Source organism: Bos indicus, chromosome 11 (assembly GCF_029378745.1).
Source record: "Bos indicus isolate NIAB-ARS_2022 breed Sahiwal x Tharparkar chromosome 11, NIAB-ARS_B.indTharparkar_mat_pri_1.0, whole genome shotgun sequence".
In the NCBI taxonomy this organism is placed as follows: Eukaryota; Metazoa; Chordata; class Mammalia; order Artiodactyla; family Bovidae; genus Bos; species Bos indicus.
Genome location: NC_091770.1, coordinates 10,214,676 through 10,230,169, shown reverse-complemented (window position 1 = coordinate 10,230,169; position 15,494 = coordinate 10,214,676). Strand labels below are relative to the sequence as shown.

Here is a 15,494-nt window from a genome sequence, read left to right as displayed (position 1 = left end):
CTACTCCAAATCCTGAGCCTGTCTATTTTACTGCTTCATGACTTTCACCAACTCCTCTGGCAGTCATGAGGGGCTATGCCCAACCATTTTTATCTGTAAGAAAAGCAACTCTAGTTAGTAAGTCTCCAGGGTATTATAAGGTGTGTTCCAATTGTGTTTCCCTCAGAAAGCCTTCTAACCTGCCTAACAGGTTTCCGGACTCTTGCAGCTATGCATGTGATTGTTTACGGCCTCCCAGCCATATGAGGCACAAGGAGCCTTAGTTATTCTAACAATGCAGAGCCTCTCGGGGAGTTAGAAAACTGTTAAAATAGAACTGATAGAGATTTCTTTGTTGAGTTAATGCCTGCTGCCAAGTTCCCATATTTCTTACCCACTGTGTTCCTGGGAGTGTATTGATTACTATAGTTGATATATAAGAAATATAAGTAGAAGCTTTAATGTTAATAATAACCCTAGACCCCTAAGCTAATAAATTCTTCCCTTGATTACCCCCACGACACTCTTGCCCTATAGGAATGCAACCCTGTCTAGTGCTTTCGGGGAGTGGTACTAAACTCTAAGAAAAGTCACCTTTGGAGAAAATAAGTTTTTCTGGTTGACTAATTCTTATCAGAAGAAAAATGTTAGCAGGTCTCCTGACCAGAAGATGATGTAAATCACCCAAAGCCTTTGTATTTGCGATAATGATTAAGGTCTGCTGACCTTACATGACTTTGCATCCCCCATTATCTTCTATGTACAACTTGAGGTATAAAAGCCCCTGGTCGAAATAAAGCTACGGACCCTGCTCACTAAGCTCGGTCTCCTCGTGTCGTTCTTTCTCGTCTCCTTTTCTTTCCTTTTGTCTCTACTCTTTCTTCAGGCCAAAGTAATTGGAGCGTGGGGGTATATTGACTTCCCACGTAAACCAATTATAATTAGACCTCTGATTCTCTCCACTGATGCTATCCCTTTAAATCGCCGACGCCGTCATCCTGAGGGAATCCCTGGATCCAACTGGGGCTGGACCCCGGTACGTCACCATAGGGCTGCCAAGCAGATGACCCACAAACTGGAGAACAATTATAGCAAAGAATTTCTCACACTGTTGCAAAAGTTCTAGGGCCTACAACAGATTTCCCAACCTGCAGGTCCAGTAAAAGTACTCAACGCTCCCCCCCCGCGCCCCGCCCCCCTCCCAGGGAAACAGACTCTGGGAAGGCACAACGAAACCTTGTTTGCACCAGGACCCAGGAGCAGTAACCCCACAAGAGACTGAGCCAGACTTGCCTGTGAGTGTCCAGGAGTCTCCGGTGGAGGTGTGGGTTGACAGTGGCCTGCCACAGTGTTGGGGCACTGACTACAACAGTCCTGGGAGCTGTATGCAGGCATAAGTCCTTTTGAAGGAGGTTGCCATTACCCCACCATGGTTTGACCTCAGGCCAAACTACAGGGAGAGAATACAGCCCCACCAATCAGCAGAATATTAGACTAAAGATTTACTGAGTATGGCCCTGCCCACCAGAGCAAGACCCAGTTTTACCCACAGCCTCTTCCTCCCACCTACCCACTTCCTCCCCAGTTCCTCCCACCAGGAAGTTTCCACAAGCCTCTTATCCTCATCCATCAGAGGGTAGACAGAACGAAAGCCACAATCACAGAAAACTAACCAAACTGATCACATGGATCACAACCTTGTCTAACTCAATGAAACTATGAGCCATGCTGTGTAGGGCCACAAAAGATGGCCACAAGTCATCGTGGAGAGATCTGACAAAACGTGCTCCATGGAGAAGAGATTGGCAAACCATTTCCACATTCTTGCCTTAAGAACCCCAGGAACAGTATGAAAAGGCAGAAAGATATGATACTCGTCAGGGAACATTTAATTTTAAGGAATCCTGTATGTTGTTTTCTGTTTCTCAAGGCTCTTCTGAAACCCTTCTGTTTCTCAAGGGTTATCAGTTCCTGGGAAAAAGGAACAAGCAGAACTGCATGCAGGTCTCAGGACTGAGGTCATGAGGCAGAACGCATCCATGGATTCCTTTCAGTAACCTTTTTACTTTTCTGTAAAACTGCTTAGTCATAGTCCTATTTCCAATACATGGATTGTCTTCTGGGCCTGTGACTATTGTTATTCCCTTAGTTACTGTTGTTAAGCGTCTAGTTTCGGTGTTTTTCGCTCAACTTTATCTTTCTGCCTAAAGCTTCCTTGTACAACAATATATAAGCACACACTGCCATGAACAAAGTACCCTTGTTCCACTAGAGACTTGGGTCCCCTGCGTCCTTCTTTTCTTCACCTTCTTTTCGTCGACTCCCGTCCCCAGGTTCCGGTCTGTCAAGATCATAGCAAGTGGCGTCCAAAACAGAGACCTGGAGTACGCCCTTGGCAAGCGGACGGAGTGACTGCGGACCTACTGAGGTCGGTAAGTGAGGGGTTATGGGACAAACGGCTGGAAAGCCCCACCACTTTTCTATTCATTATATATTTAAAATTCAAGGACTTTTGGGTTTGCGTCAGCAATTAGAGGCTTGTCTCCAAACGGTAATTGAACATAATCCCTGGTTCCCTGATGAAAGCAATTTTGATTTAAATATTTGGAACCAGATTAGAGAGAATGTTAAACGAGCTGCAAGACATGGAAAAAATATTCCAATAGGTTTCTGGCCCTTATGGGCCCTCATTAAAGCCATGATTTTACCTTTCCAAAAAAATGTTAGCCCCCCTGATATTCGACAACAGGCAAAACACTTGTAACATGACTATGAATTAGATGATAAAACTTTACAAAAGGCCCAGTTAGAACAACATAAAATATTTTAGAATTTTCCCACCAGCACTGCTCCAGTTGCCCCAACTGCTCCTCCTCCTCTTACAACAGGCACCAAAGTGAACGTCCTCTCAACTCAAGGACAAAACAACTCTAACAATGACTCTTCTGAGGCTCTTTTTGACACTAAGGCTAACAATACTTTTTAAAATGACAATGATAATCCTTTAACATACACTCACATTTGTAAGAAAAAACTTTCTACTCATTCTCCTTCACGACAAAAGCTTTATGAGTTACTAGACAGACATGGAAAACGAATTCTTTCTAACCTTCACCACGTCACACCTGCCCTTAGCCGAACAAAACCTTGCCAAATATAAACTCCGAAGAATTGAGCCACCCAATTCTGACAAAGATGGTCCATATTTTGAGCCCAACCTATGGATGTGGGTAAACCCCAACATCGTATTTCCCCCTGGAATGTTAGAAGTCAATAAAACCTGAAGACAGTTACAGTAAAATATTTCAAGGACCTAATGAAGCCTATGCTGATTTTTTAGCTAGGTTGAAAGTTGCCATTTCCCATAGTGTTATCGGAGGAAAAGCCAAAAGGCAGCTAGAAAAACTGCTTGCTTATGAGAATGCAAATCAGGAATGTCAAAGAGCTATCGCTCCAATTCGTGACACTGGGACTATTATTGACTATCTGAAGGCTTTCGCAATTTAAGATCAGAAACTAAAAAAATGAAAATACTAGCTGAAACAATGGCTGCTGCCTTTAAAAAGGGAAATGAAAGATGCCTTACATATGGGGATAAGACACATAAAAAAAAAAAAAAAAAAAAGATTGTCCTAAAAAACACACAGAGAAAATTAAAACTGCTAGAAAACCTCCAGGAATTTGCCCTCGTTGCCATAAGGGGATACATTGGGCCAGGGAATGTCAGTCTAAATATGATGTTGAAGGAAAGCTTATTTTGAAAAACTCCAACCTAGAGATTCCCCAGGTCCCCATCAATAAAAACCAGGGACAAACTCCATCTTTTCCCTCAAATCCTCAACATCAGGCAGTGCTGCCATCAATATACCAGCCTTAAATGATTTTCTCTTTTTTCCTTAAGTAATCCCTTCCAAAATGCCTACCGGACTTTTTGGACCCCTACCCCCACAAACCTTCGGTCTTTTACTTGGCCAATCTAGTCTGACTTCTAAAGAAATTACTATTCACCCTAGAGTATTTGATTCCGATTATAAGGGAGAAATTCAAATTATAATGTCATCTCAAATATTATGGCAATTTAAAAAGGGAGATAAAATTGCTCAATTACTTCTTTTGCCTTACATTTCTATTAACTCCTCTGATGGTATGTGGACAGGTGGATTCAGCAGTACAGATCAAAAACAATCCTTATGAACATCAATTATATCTGAATATACCCAACCAAATATAAATATAAAAATTAATGGCAAAAATTTTTCTGGTCTTCTTGATACTGGATCTGATATTACTATTATCTCCAAACATTTATGGCCCAAATCTTGGGCTATACAGAAAATTTCTTGCCAAATTGCAAGAGTTTCTCAAACTAAAATACAAGCGGTTTATCAAAATGTCTAAATATATCCATGTGAGGGACCAAAAGGCCAGCTACAACATTACGACCCTACATGATAGATGCACCTCTTAATTTAATAAAAAGAGATTTGCTTATGCAATGACAAGCTCAAATATATATTCCACATTTTTCTTAGGGGCCACTGCTCACTTAACAAACAATGCAATTATTAAAATAACTTGAAAAAGTGATGAGCCTATTTGGACAAAACAATGGCCCCTTACAAAAGAGAAGCTAAAGGCTGCTAAGAAACTTATCGATACACAATTAAAATTAAAACATATTGAGAAATCTTTTTCCCCTTAAAATTCTCCCATTTTTTGTAAAACAAACAAAATCTAACAAATGGCATTTCTTAACAGACCTTCAAAAAGTTAATGCATCTATAAAATCTATGGATACATTACAACTAAAAATTCCATCACCTACCACTATTCCTCAAAACTGGCTTATTATTATTATAGATTCACAGGATTGCTTTTTTACTATACCTTTACACCTTCTAGACTAAGAAAGATTTGCCTTCTCTCTTCCTTTTCCTAATCATATCAGGCCTCATAAGCAATATCAATGGACTGTATTGCCTCAAGGAATGATGCATTCTCCCACCATGTGTCAATATTATGTAGCCAAAGCCCTTGAACCTGTGAGAAAACAATTTTCTGACTTTCTTGTTATTCATTATATGGATGATATATTGTTTTCAGCTCCATCTATTTTAGAGACTCAACAGATATTTGACATAACTCAATAATGCTCAAAAGACTCTAGATTAATTATTGCTCCTAAAAAATATTCAAGCCTCTACACCTTACCTTTACTTAAAATCTGTTGTTAATAGACAACATATTACTCCCCAACTACTGGATTAGACCCTCTTTGGGCATTATAAATTATCAACTGACTAATTTATTTAATACTTTGAAAAAAGAGCTTGATTTAAATAGCCCTCATTAACTTTCACAAGAGACATAAAAAGAACTCTGTTTAATACAAAATAAGTTACAAAAACAATTTCTTACTCATATTAGACTTAAATTGCCTTTAGAGTTGTTTATACTCCCCTCTCTCCATTCTCCTACAAGACTTCTTGCCCAAAAAGAACACCCAATAAAATGGATATATACCCATTTTAGAGAGATAAAGTCACTTATGCCCTATCTTGATTTGATTGCTCTAATAATTATTCAATAAGAAAAATAAAACTAAGACTTTAATTGGCTCCGATCCTCATCAAATTTTATTGCCTATTGATGAAGCTCAATTTAAAAATACATTACAAACTTCTACCAATTTCCAAATAGCCTTCTTAGACTATTTTAGAGAATTTCATTTCATTACCCTTCTAATAAACTTTGGAATTTCTTCAAATATATTGAATTTATTATCTCTCACATTGTTACATCACAACCTATACCTCAAGCTCATGTTTTCTATATAGATGGGACTAAAAACACTAAAGCCTCATTTTGGTCTCTTAAAAGATGTAAAGTCTTTTATACTAAATTTCATTCTGCTCAACAAAACAAACTATATGCTCTTATTCAGGTTATTCACCTACATCCTTACCCTATTAGTATAATTTCTGACTCCTCATATTCAGTTTTTATATTAAAAAATATAGAAACTTCTACCATAAATTCTAATCAATCTATTATTCAACAACTTTTTCTTGAATTACAATCTATTATTAGGAACCACACTTCCCCCATTTCACACACTGAAACTACAAATAAAAAAATAAAAAAAGGAGGAATACACAGGAACAATTCTATCTTCCCTATCAAGAGCAGACTTTACTAGATTCCAATGCAAGATATTCTTTAATCCTATAACTATTGCTAATACAGCTTTATTTATTTAAAAAATTTTTAAAACTTACCATAAGGAGTTATCTTGACATAAGCAGAAAAAAGATTTCTAGGAATTGAAAGACACTTCCCTTCCTCTGCCCATTTGGTATCAAGATGGGCTAACTAAACAATGGAAATCTGGGAAATTAATCTTACAGGGAAAAGGGTATGCTTGTATTTCTCCAGATAAATCCAGCGAAAATCAGCTGGCTCCCTCTTCAGAAGATCCACCCCAGGAGAGCCTCCAGCGTTAAAAATAAAAAAGAAACAACAAAATTCCTGGGAAAAAAAAATTCCAATACAAACCATGGTGACTCTAAAAATCTCCAAGAAACACTACCCTCAATGTCATCGACCTTATCATCTCCTTACCTAGAGATAAACAAAACCCTTACTAATCAAGCTAAAAATCTGGTTTTTCAACAGGGAATCCTCTGAATCCGGAATTAAAGTGCTCTTGCCCTTTTGGCTCTCTGTTGCTGTACTGTTTTCGTAGAGTTCCACAAAAGTGTCAGAATCCGGAAAATAATTTTGTTGCTCTGCTTGCATTGCTTGCTTTTGCTTCCCCTGCTCAAGCTGAATTAATTAATCATACTTATTGGACCTATACACCTAACCCCCTTTTTTACTACAGGTATTTTAGACAATAGACTGGTGGAACCCATCCTTATTATAAAAATGTCTCAGAGCAACCGGGAACTAGTGGTTGACTTTCTCTCTTACAAGCTTTCCCAGAAAGGATACAGCTGGAGTCAGTTTAGTGATATGGAAGAGAACAGAACTGAGACCCCAGAAGGGACAGAATCAGATATGGAAATCCGCAGTGCCATCAATGGCAACCCATCCTGGCACGTGGCAGATAGCCCTGCAGTGAATGGAGCCATTGGCCACAGCAGAAGCTTGGACGCCCGGAAAATGATCCCTATGACAACAGTAAAGCAAGCCCTGAGGGAGGCAAGCAATGAGTTTGAACTGAGGTACCAACAGACATTCAGCGACCTGACGTCCCAGCTCCACATCACCCCAGGGACAGCGTATCAGAGCTTTGAACAGGTAATAAATGAACTCTTCTGGGACAGGGTAAACTGGGGTCGCATTATGGCTTTTTTCTCCTTCGTGGGGCACTGTGCATGAAAAGCATAGACAAGGAGATGCAGGTATTGGTGAGTCAGGTCACGACTTGGATGGCCGCTTACCTAAATGACCACCTAAAGCCTTGGATCCAGGAGAATGGTGACTGGGACACTTTTGTGGAACTCTACGAAAACAATACAACAACAGAGAGCCAAAAGGGTCAAGAGAGCTTCAACTGCTGGTCCCTGATGGACGTGAGTGTGGCTGGTGTGGTTCCACTGGGCTTGCTCTTCAACTCATAATAACTATTCCTTTCGTTAGAGTCATTCAAATTTTATACAAGCTTATGTTCCTCTTCCTTTTGTTATAGCTATAGAGAACTTACAATGTAATAAGACTCTACATTTTGTGACTTGTACAGATTACAAATTTTATACTTGTCTTAATTCCTCTGTTTCTTTGAAATACGAATCCCTAGAAAGAGGGTCCCATGGCAGGACTTGCCTCCCGACTACTCATTCAATTACTCCAGCGATCTAAACGGTTCACTGGATGGTTAATTCTCGGCATTTTGAGATTAATAGCCATTTATACTGCTGCCGCTGCCGCAGGTATCGCTTTAACAAACCTCAATTCAAACACAAAACTTTATTCAAAATTGGACCAAAGATGCTCATACTATGTGGGCCACTCAGGCACAGATAGATGAAGAAATTCAAGATGAAATACAGGAACTAAAGTGAAAGTGAAGTCACTCAGTTATGTCCGACTCTTAGCGACCCCATGGACTGCAGCCTACCAGGCTCCTCCATCCATGGGATTTTCCAGGCAAGAGTACTGGAGCGGGGTGCCATTGCCTTCTCTGTGTAAGTGTGGTGAGTGGCACTTTATATACCTGGTCTAATTTAATCCTCCAAAGAATCCTGTGAGGTAATATAAAGGTCTATTCATTTCAACATCAAACATTACCATGTGGTCACACAGGTATAACACCTTTATGTCATGAAGGGCAGAAACTCATTCCTAGAACATACACTGTGACTAGCAACTGCTTCCCCTGCAAAAGCAACATCTCCTCAGAGGCTTGGGCTGTCAGGAAGTAGTTCAACTTGGTGTTTTTCACACAAGTGCAAGCCTGTTAGCATTTTTCCATTTCCATATCAGTGTGTGTTTCAACCTCTGTGAAGTCATGCAGAATGTATGGAATGAAGATAAGTACATTTTTGGCTTCTGAGAAATTCAAGTAAGATATTTCCCATCTGAAAGAGTTTAGCACTGTGGGTTTTAGAATGATGTCTACTGTCCATGTCTGAAGGAGAAGGACCCAAGGAACTGAATCTCAAACTTATCCTGATTTCCATTTTCTCCCTTCAGGATTTGTGCAAGGAGGTAGGAAATGAAGACTCAATCCAAGAATCTTTTTTTTTGGCTGTGCGGTGTAGCACATGGGATCTTAATTCTCCAACCAGAGATTGAACCCACACCTCCTGCACTGAAAACTCAGAGTCTTAACCACTGGACAGCCAGGGTGAAGTCCCCCAAGAATCTATTCTTAAGTAGTGACTTGAAGATCCAAATGCTGATATCAGGTATCTATTACCTATTTTTAAAACGTATGTTTCCTGAAAACCACTTCAGTATATACAACCACCTCAGTGCTGTACTCTACCACCTCAGTACAGCTCCTCCTTCACACCTACAGGATCATGGAAGGCAGCAGTCACGTGAGAACCACTGTAACCAGGAGTAAGATCACTAGCCCATCCCAAACAAGACACATGGAGTCACAACTCCCAGGACGTCTGCCATGACTGTGGCCTTTAAACCACTTGACTGGCTCCAGGAACTAAAAATAGCCATCAAATGGGTCAGAGATCAATTAATAGATTTACAAAAGCAAATAAGATTAAAATGTGATTGGAATTCTACTCAATTTTGTATCACCATTGTTCAGTTCAACTATAGTGCCTACAACTGGGAACAAATTAAATTTCATTTGCAAGACATACACGATAATGCTTCCCTAAATGCACAATTATTACAAAAAGAAATCTTTGAAACCTTCTCTAAAAGTCTGCCCTCTTCCAATAATTTGAAAACTTTAGCTGAACAGCTAGTTGATCAATTATCTGGGCTACACTCTCGAAGATGGTTCCAAAGTTTTACTCATAGTATTGGGTCTGGTGCTGTAACATTGTCCTGGTAATTATATTTGTTGTATACCAATGCAAAGAAATAGAGGAAAACAACAGAATGGGAAAGACTAGACTTCTTCAAGAAGATTAGAGATACCAAGGGGACATTTCATGCAAAGATGGGCTCAATAAAGGACAGAAATGGTATGGACCTAACAGAAGCAGAAGATATTAAGAAGAGGTGGCAAGAATACACAGAAGAACTGTACAAAAAAGAGCTTCACAACCAAGATAATCACGATGGTGTGATCACTCACCTAGAGCCAGACATCCTGGAAGGCGAAGTCAAGTGGGCCTTAGAAAGCATCACTATGAAAAAAGCTAGTGGAGGTGATGGAATTCCAGTTGAGCTATGCCAAATCCTGAAAGACGATGCTGTGAAAGTGCTGCACTCAATATGCCAGCAAATTTGGAAAACTCAGCAGTGGCCACAGGACTGGAAAAGGTCAGTTTTCATTCTGATCCCAAAGAAAGGCAATGCCAAAGAATGCTCCAACTACTGCACAATTGCACTCATCTCACACGCTAGTAAAGTAATGCTCAAAATTCTCCAAGCCAGGCTTCAGCAATACGTGAACCGTGAACTTCCAGATGTTCAAGCTGGATTTAGAAAAGGCAGAGGAACCAGAGATCAAATTGCCAACATCCGCTGGATCATGGGAAAAGCAAGAGAGTTCCAGAAAAACATCTATTTCTGCTTTATTGACGATGCCAAAGCCTTTGACTGTGTGGATCACAATAAACTGTGGAAAATTCTGAAAGAGATGGGAATACCAGACCACCTGATCTGCCTCTTGAGAAACCTATATGCAGGTCAGGAAGCAACAGTTAGAACTGGACGTGGAACAACAGACTGGTTCCAAATAGGAAAAGGAGTACATCAAGGCTGTATATTGTCACCCTGCTTATTTAACTTATATGCAGAGTACATCATGAGGAAAGCTGGGCTGGAAGAAACACAAGCTGGAATCAAGATTGCCGGGAGAAACATCAATAACCTCAGATATGCAGATGACACCACCCTCGTGGCAGAAAGTGAAGAGGAACTAAAAAGCCTCTTGATGAAAGTGAAAGAGGAGAGTGAAAAAGTTGGCTTAAAGCTCAACATTCAGAAAACGAAGATCATGCATCTGGTCCCATCAGTTCATGGGAAATAGATGGGGAACATTCTATTCTAAAAGAGATCTATTCTAAAAGAGATCGGTCCTGGGTATTCTTTGGAAGGAATGATGCTAAAGTTGAAACTCCAGTACTTTGGCCACCTCATGCGAAGAGTTGACTCATTGGAAAAGACTCTGATGCTGGGAGGGATTGGGGGCAGAAGGAGAAGGGGACGACAGAGGATGAGATGGCTGAATGGCATCACCGGCTCGATGGACATGAGTTTGGGTAAACTCTGGGAGTTAGTAATGGATGGGGAGGCCTGGCATGCTGCGATTCATGGGGTCACAAAGGGTCGAACACGACTGAGTGACTGAACTGAACTGAACTGATGCCTTTCAACAAGTATTGTTCAAACTAAACAAACTCAATTGGTCAGGACCTTTTTAACAAAAATAATAAAAAAGGAGGAATTATCAGGGAATGTTTAATTTTAAGGAATCCTATATGTTGCTTTCTGTTTCTCAAGGGCCTTCTGTTCCTTATCAGTTCCTGGAAAACAGGAACGAGCACAGCTGCATGCAGTTCTCAGGACTGAGGTCATGAGGTGGAATGCATACATGGATCCCTTTCAGGAACCTTTTTACTTTTCTGTAAAACTACTTAGTCATGTTCCTATTTCCAATACATGGATTGTCTTCTGGCCCTGTGACTATTGTTATTCCCTTAGTTACCGTTGTTAAGTGTCTGGTTCCGGTGTTTTTCGCTCAACTTTATCTTTCTGCCTAAAGCTTCCTTGTATAACAATATATAAGCACATGCTGCCATGAATAAAGTACCCTTGCTCCACTAGAGACTTGGGTCCCCCGCGTCCTTCTTTTCTTCGCTTTCTTTAGGTCGACTCCTGTCCCCAGGTTCCAGTCTGTCAAGAAGACCATAACAGATACTGAAAGATGAACTCCCCAGGTCAGCAGGTGCTGCATATGCTACTGGGGAAGAGTGGAGAAATAGCTCCAAAAGGAATGAAGAGGCTAAACCAAAGCAAAAACAATGCTTAGTCATGGATGTGACTGGTGATGGAAGTAAAGTCTGATGCTGTAAACAACAATACTGCATAGGAACTTGGAATATTAGGTTCATGAATCAAGGTAAATTGAAAGTCGTCAAACAGGAGATGGCAAGAGTGAATGAACATCAACATTTTAGAAATCAGTGAGCTAAAATGGACTGGAATAGGTGAATTGCATTCAGATGACCATTATATCTACTACTGTGGGCAAGAATCACTTAGAAGAAATGGAGTAGCCCTCATAGTCAACAAGAGAGTCCAAAATGCAGTACTTGGATGCAATCTTAAAAACGACAGAATGATCTCTGTTCTTTTCCAAGGTAAACCATTCAATATCACAGTAATCCAAGTCTATGCCCCAATGACTAATGCCAAAGAAGCTGAGCCAGACTGAGCCAAACGGTTCTATGATGACCTAAAAGACCTTCTAGAACTAATACCAAAAAGAGATGTCCTTTTCATCATAGGGGACTAGAATGCAAAAGTAGGAAGTCAAGAGATAACCTGGAGTAACTGGCAAGTTTGGCCTTGGAGTACAAAATGAAGCAGGGAAAAGGCTAATAGAGTTTTGCCAAGAGAACGCACTGGTCATAGCAAACACCCTCTTCCAACAACACAAGAGAAGACTCTACACATGGACATCACCAGATGGTCAACACTGAAATCAGATTGGTTATATTCTTTGCAGCCAAAGATGGAGAAGCTCTATACAGTCAGCAAAAACAAGACCGGGAGCTAACTGTGGCTCAGATCATGAACTCCTTATTGCCAAATTCAGAATTATATTGAAGAAAGTAGGGAAAACCACTAGACCATTCAGGTATGCTGCTAAGTTGCTTCAGTCATGTCCGACTCAGTGCGACCCCATAGACGGCAGCCCACCAGGCTCTGCCGTCCCTGGAATTCTCCAGGCAAGAACACTGGAGTGGGTTGCCATTTCCTTCTCCAGTGCATGAAAGTGAAAAGTGAAAGTGAAGTTGCTCAGTAAATGTCCAATCTTTGTGACCCCATGGACTGCAGCCTACCAGGCTCCTCCGTCCATGGGATTTTCCAGGCAAGAGTACTGGAGTGGATTGCCATTGCCTTCTCCGCATTCAGGTATAACCTAAATCAAATCCCTTACCATTATACAGTGGAAGTGACAAATAGATTCAAGGGATTAGATCTGATAGACAGAGTGCCTGAAGAACTATGGATGGAGGTTCGGGACATTGTACAGGAGGTGGTGATCAAAACCATTCCCAAGAAAAAGAAATAAAAAAGGCAACTCCCAAAGTTGTAAAACTGTAACTACCTAAGTCAGTTAATTCTGAACTGGCCTTCTCAGTTGTGTTGAGCTGATAAATTCCCTTTATTTTGAGCTGGCTTTCTGACACAGTCAACAGTTTCTGAATAATACAAATGAAGTAAGAATTTTCCAACATGTTTTAAAAAATATGGTTTTTCATATTTCACGGTCTATGGATTTTCAGATTAGAAACCAAGCAAAGATTAAATCAAAAGGACAATCAGATGCAAATAGAGGTGAAAACTCTCCAGAGCCACAGAAGTATGGAGCTATAATGTGGCTTAGATTCAGGTAGATGCCTACCTTTCTGCACTGGCTGAGACCAATCTGTCCTCACCTCCTCTGTGCTGGATCCTGCTTCCTCACAGTCTGAGAGAAGCTCCCTTCCAGGAGAATACAGTAGTAGAAGAACCCAGGCTGCCCCAGATCATCTTTAAAAAAAGCCATCCTTTTAAAACAACTCAAGCAGAGTGTTGACCATATGGAAAATGTTTAGATTAACTAGTGCTCTGATTGGCAGCTACATGGCTAATCATAATAGTTTCCAATCATGACCTAAACTTTGAAACAGAAGTTCTATCTCCACCATTTCATATAACATATATTAATTGATTGCTAAATATTTTTGTTTTCATAATCTCATTTAACCCTGACTAAAATTCAGTGAGGTACATAGTTTTGATCCCCACATTATAGATTGGAAATGGAAATTAAGTAAATTTTCCTGAGTCACAGAGCCAGGCATGGTGGAGCCAAGAATCAAATTGGATTCTCTGATTCTGGGACCCATGAAAGGAAGAAAGACAAGGAGGGAAAGATGGAGGTGGGGAGGGAAAAAGACAAGCAAAGAAACAAGAGATAGAGGGGGTCTGAAAGAAGCCTTCCACTTCTGAATTCCAGACCCTTTCTTAGGTCCCAATCATAATACTTCCGCATGGCCTTATACTAAGCCCCCTTTCTCTTCAGTGCTGGGAACAATTGAAGGCAAAAAGAGAAGGGGGAAGCAGAGGCTGAGATGGTTAGATAGTATCACTGACTCAGTGGAAGTGAATTAGAGCAGTTCTGGGAGATAGTGAAGGACCAGAAGCCCAGCATGCTGTAGGTCTCAAAGACTGAACAATAGAGACTGAACTACAACAAACTTCAGTTGATTTTAGTTACTTGCATCCAAAAAGTATTAACCAGTACAACAATCCCTCAATACATTGCCAGAGGAATGGTGTTAGAACACAGCAGTTCAGCAGGCAGTATTTAGGCTAGTGAAAGAACTTGTAACAGCAGTTTTTCCTATACCAGCCCCTCCACTGTGCAACTAGCTCACCATTGTCTTCTCATCCTTCTTTAGACGATAGATTGTCTTGGGAGTGAGCATGGCTTTACAGTGAGGGATCAGACCAAATTCTCTTCTGTCCATTGTCACTTAAAGGCCCCAGTCCACTTTACTGCTCCTGCCACCAGTGTGCAATCACAACTGGGAAGCCTGAGAATAAAAACCCTACTGATCAAATCAATGCCTTAAGCCTGTAAGGCTAAGGACCGGAGTGTCACACCAGTGAACATCAGGGTCCCTGCCCAACAGCTTTCATGTCCACTGGAGCAAGGAGGTGATGATACAGCCTGTCTTAGGGGCCAACAGTGTGTTTTGACCTTCAAAACCCTGGTGATTGAATCACCTGCCATTTAAACACTCCCCTTCACCCCACCCCGCATCTCCCACCTCCCAACCTCCAACCCCACCCCCACCTCCCTTCCACAAGGACTCATCCGTTCAGTCCAACAAATCTACTTTGTTCCAGATATTTGCATTAGACACTGCAAACAAACAGAACTAGTTTATTAGGGAAGAAGGGCAAAATGTGATAATAAATCCTTGAAGTTAGACATTCATATTTCCTGAAGGAAAAAAAAAAACTAACTATAAAAAAGGGTTGTGCCACATTAATCAAAAGTCAGCCTTTTAAAAAAAAAGATCAGTCTTTTAGGAGCTTTTCCTCCTATCCCATATTTTAAGCCATTTGACCTTATATCTAAGAACATGCAATGGCACCCCACTCCAGTACTCTTGCCTGGAGAATCCCAGGGACGGGGGAGCCTGGTGGGCTGCCGTCTATGGAGTCACACAGAGTTGGACACGACTGAAGTGACTTAGCAGCAGCAGCAGCTAAGAACATGGGACTTGCCCAACATGGGATCCAATGAACCCCTCTGATAGCCTAAAGTATTTAAGAAAAGGACCTCTCCAAGGGCTCATCAGGGTTTCTTTTGTGAACTGAATTGACAAGAATGGCATGGGGTCGTACTGGACTTCTGAAAAAACTAAGCTAGAAGCCAGAGAAAGGCCATCTTCACAATCGATAGGTTATCAATTGCCTCTGGGCTTAGCAGACCCCAACTGTGCACGTCCCAGGAGAGGAAAGAAAAACAAGGAACAAAATATCCGTAAGCAAACTTCCAGTAACATAACCAGGTTTATCCAAAACCTAACAACAGAAATGTCTAATGTAAGTAGACTAGCCATTATTCAGTTTCTATCCCAAGA

The 15,494-nt window shown here is 40.8% G+C and overlaps 1 protein-coding gene and 1 pseudogene across 3 annotated transcripts in view; one reads left to right on the top strand and one right to left on the bottom strand.

Moving 5' to 3' along the window:
• Positions 1 to 15,494, bottom strand: part of SLC4A5 (solute carrier family 4 member 5) — a 138,034-nt gene that overhangs the window by 108,534 nt on the left and 14,006 nt on the right. The window lies entirely within an intron of this gene.
• Positions 6,901 to 7,824, top strand: LOC109565507 (bcl-2-like protein 1; annotated as a pseudogene).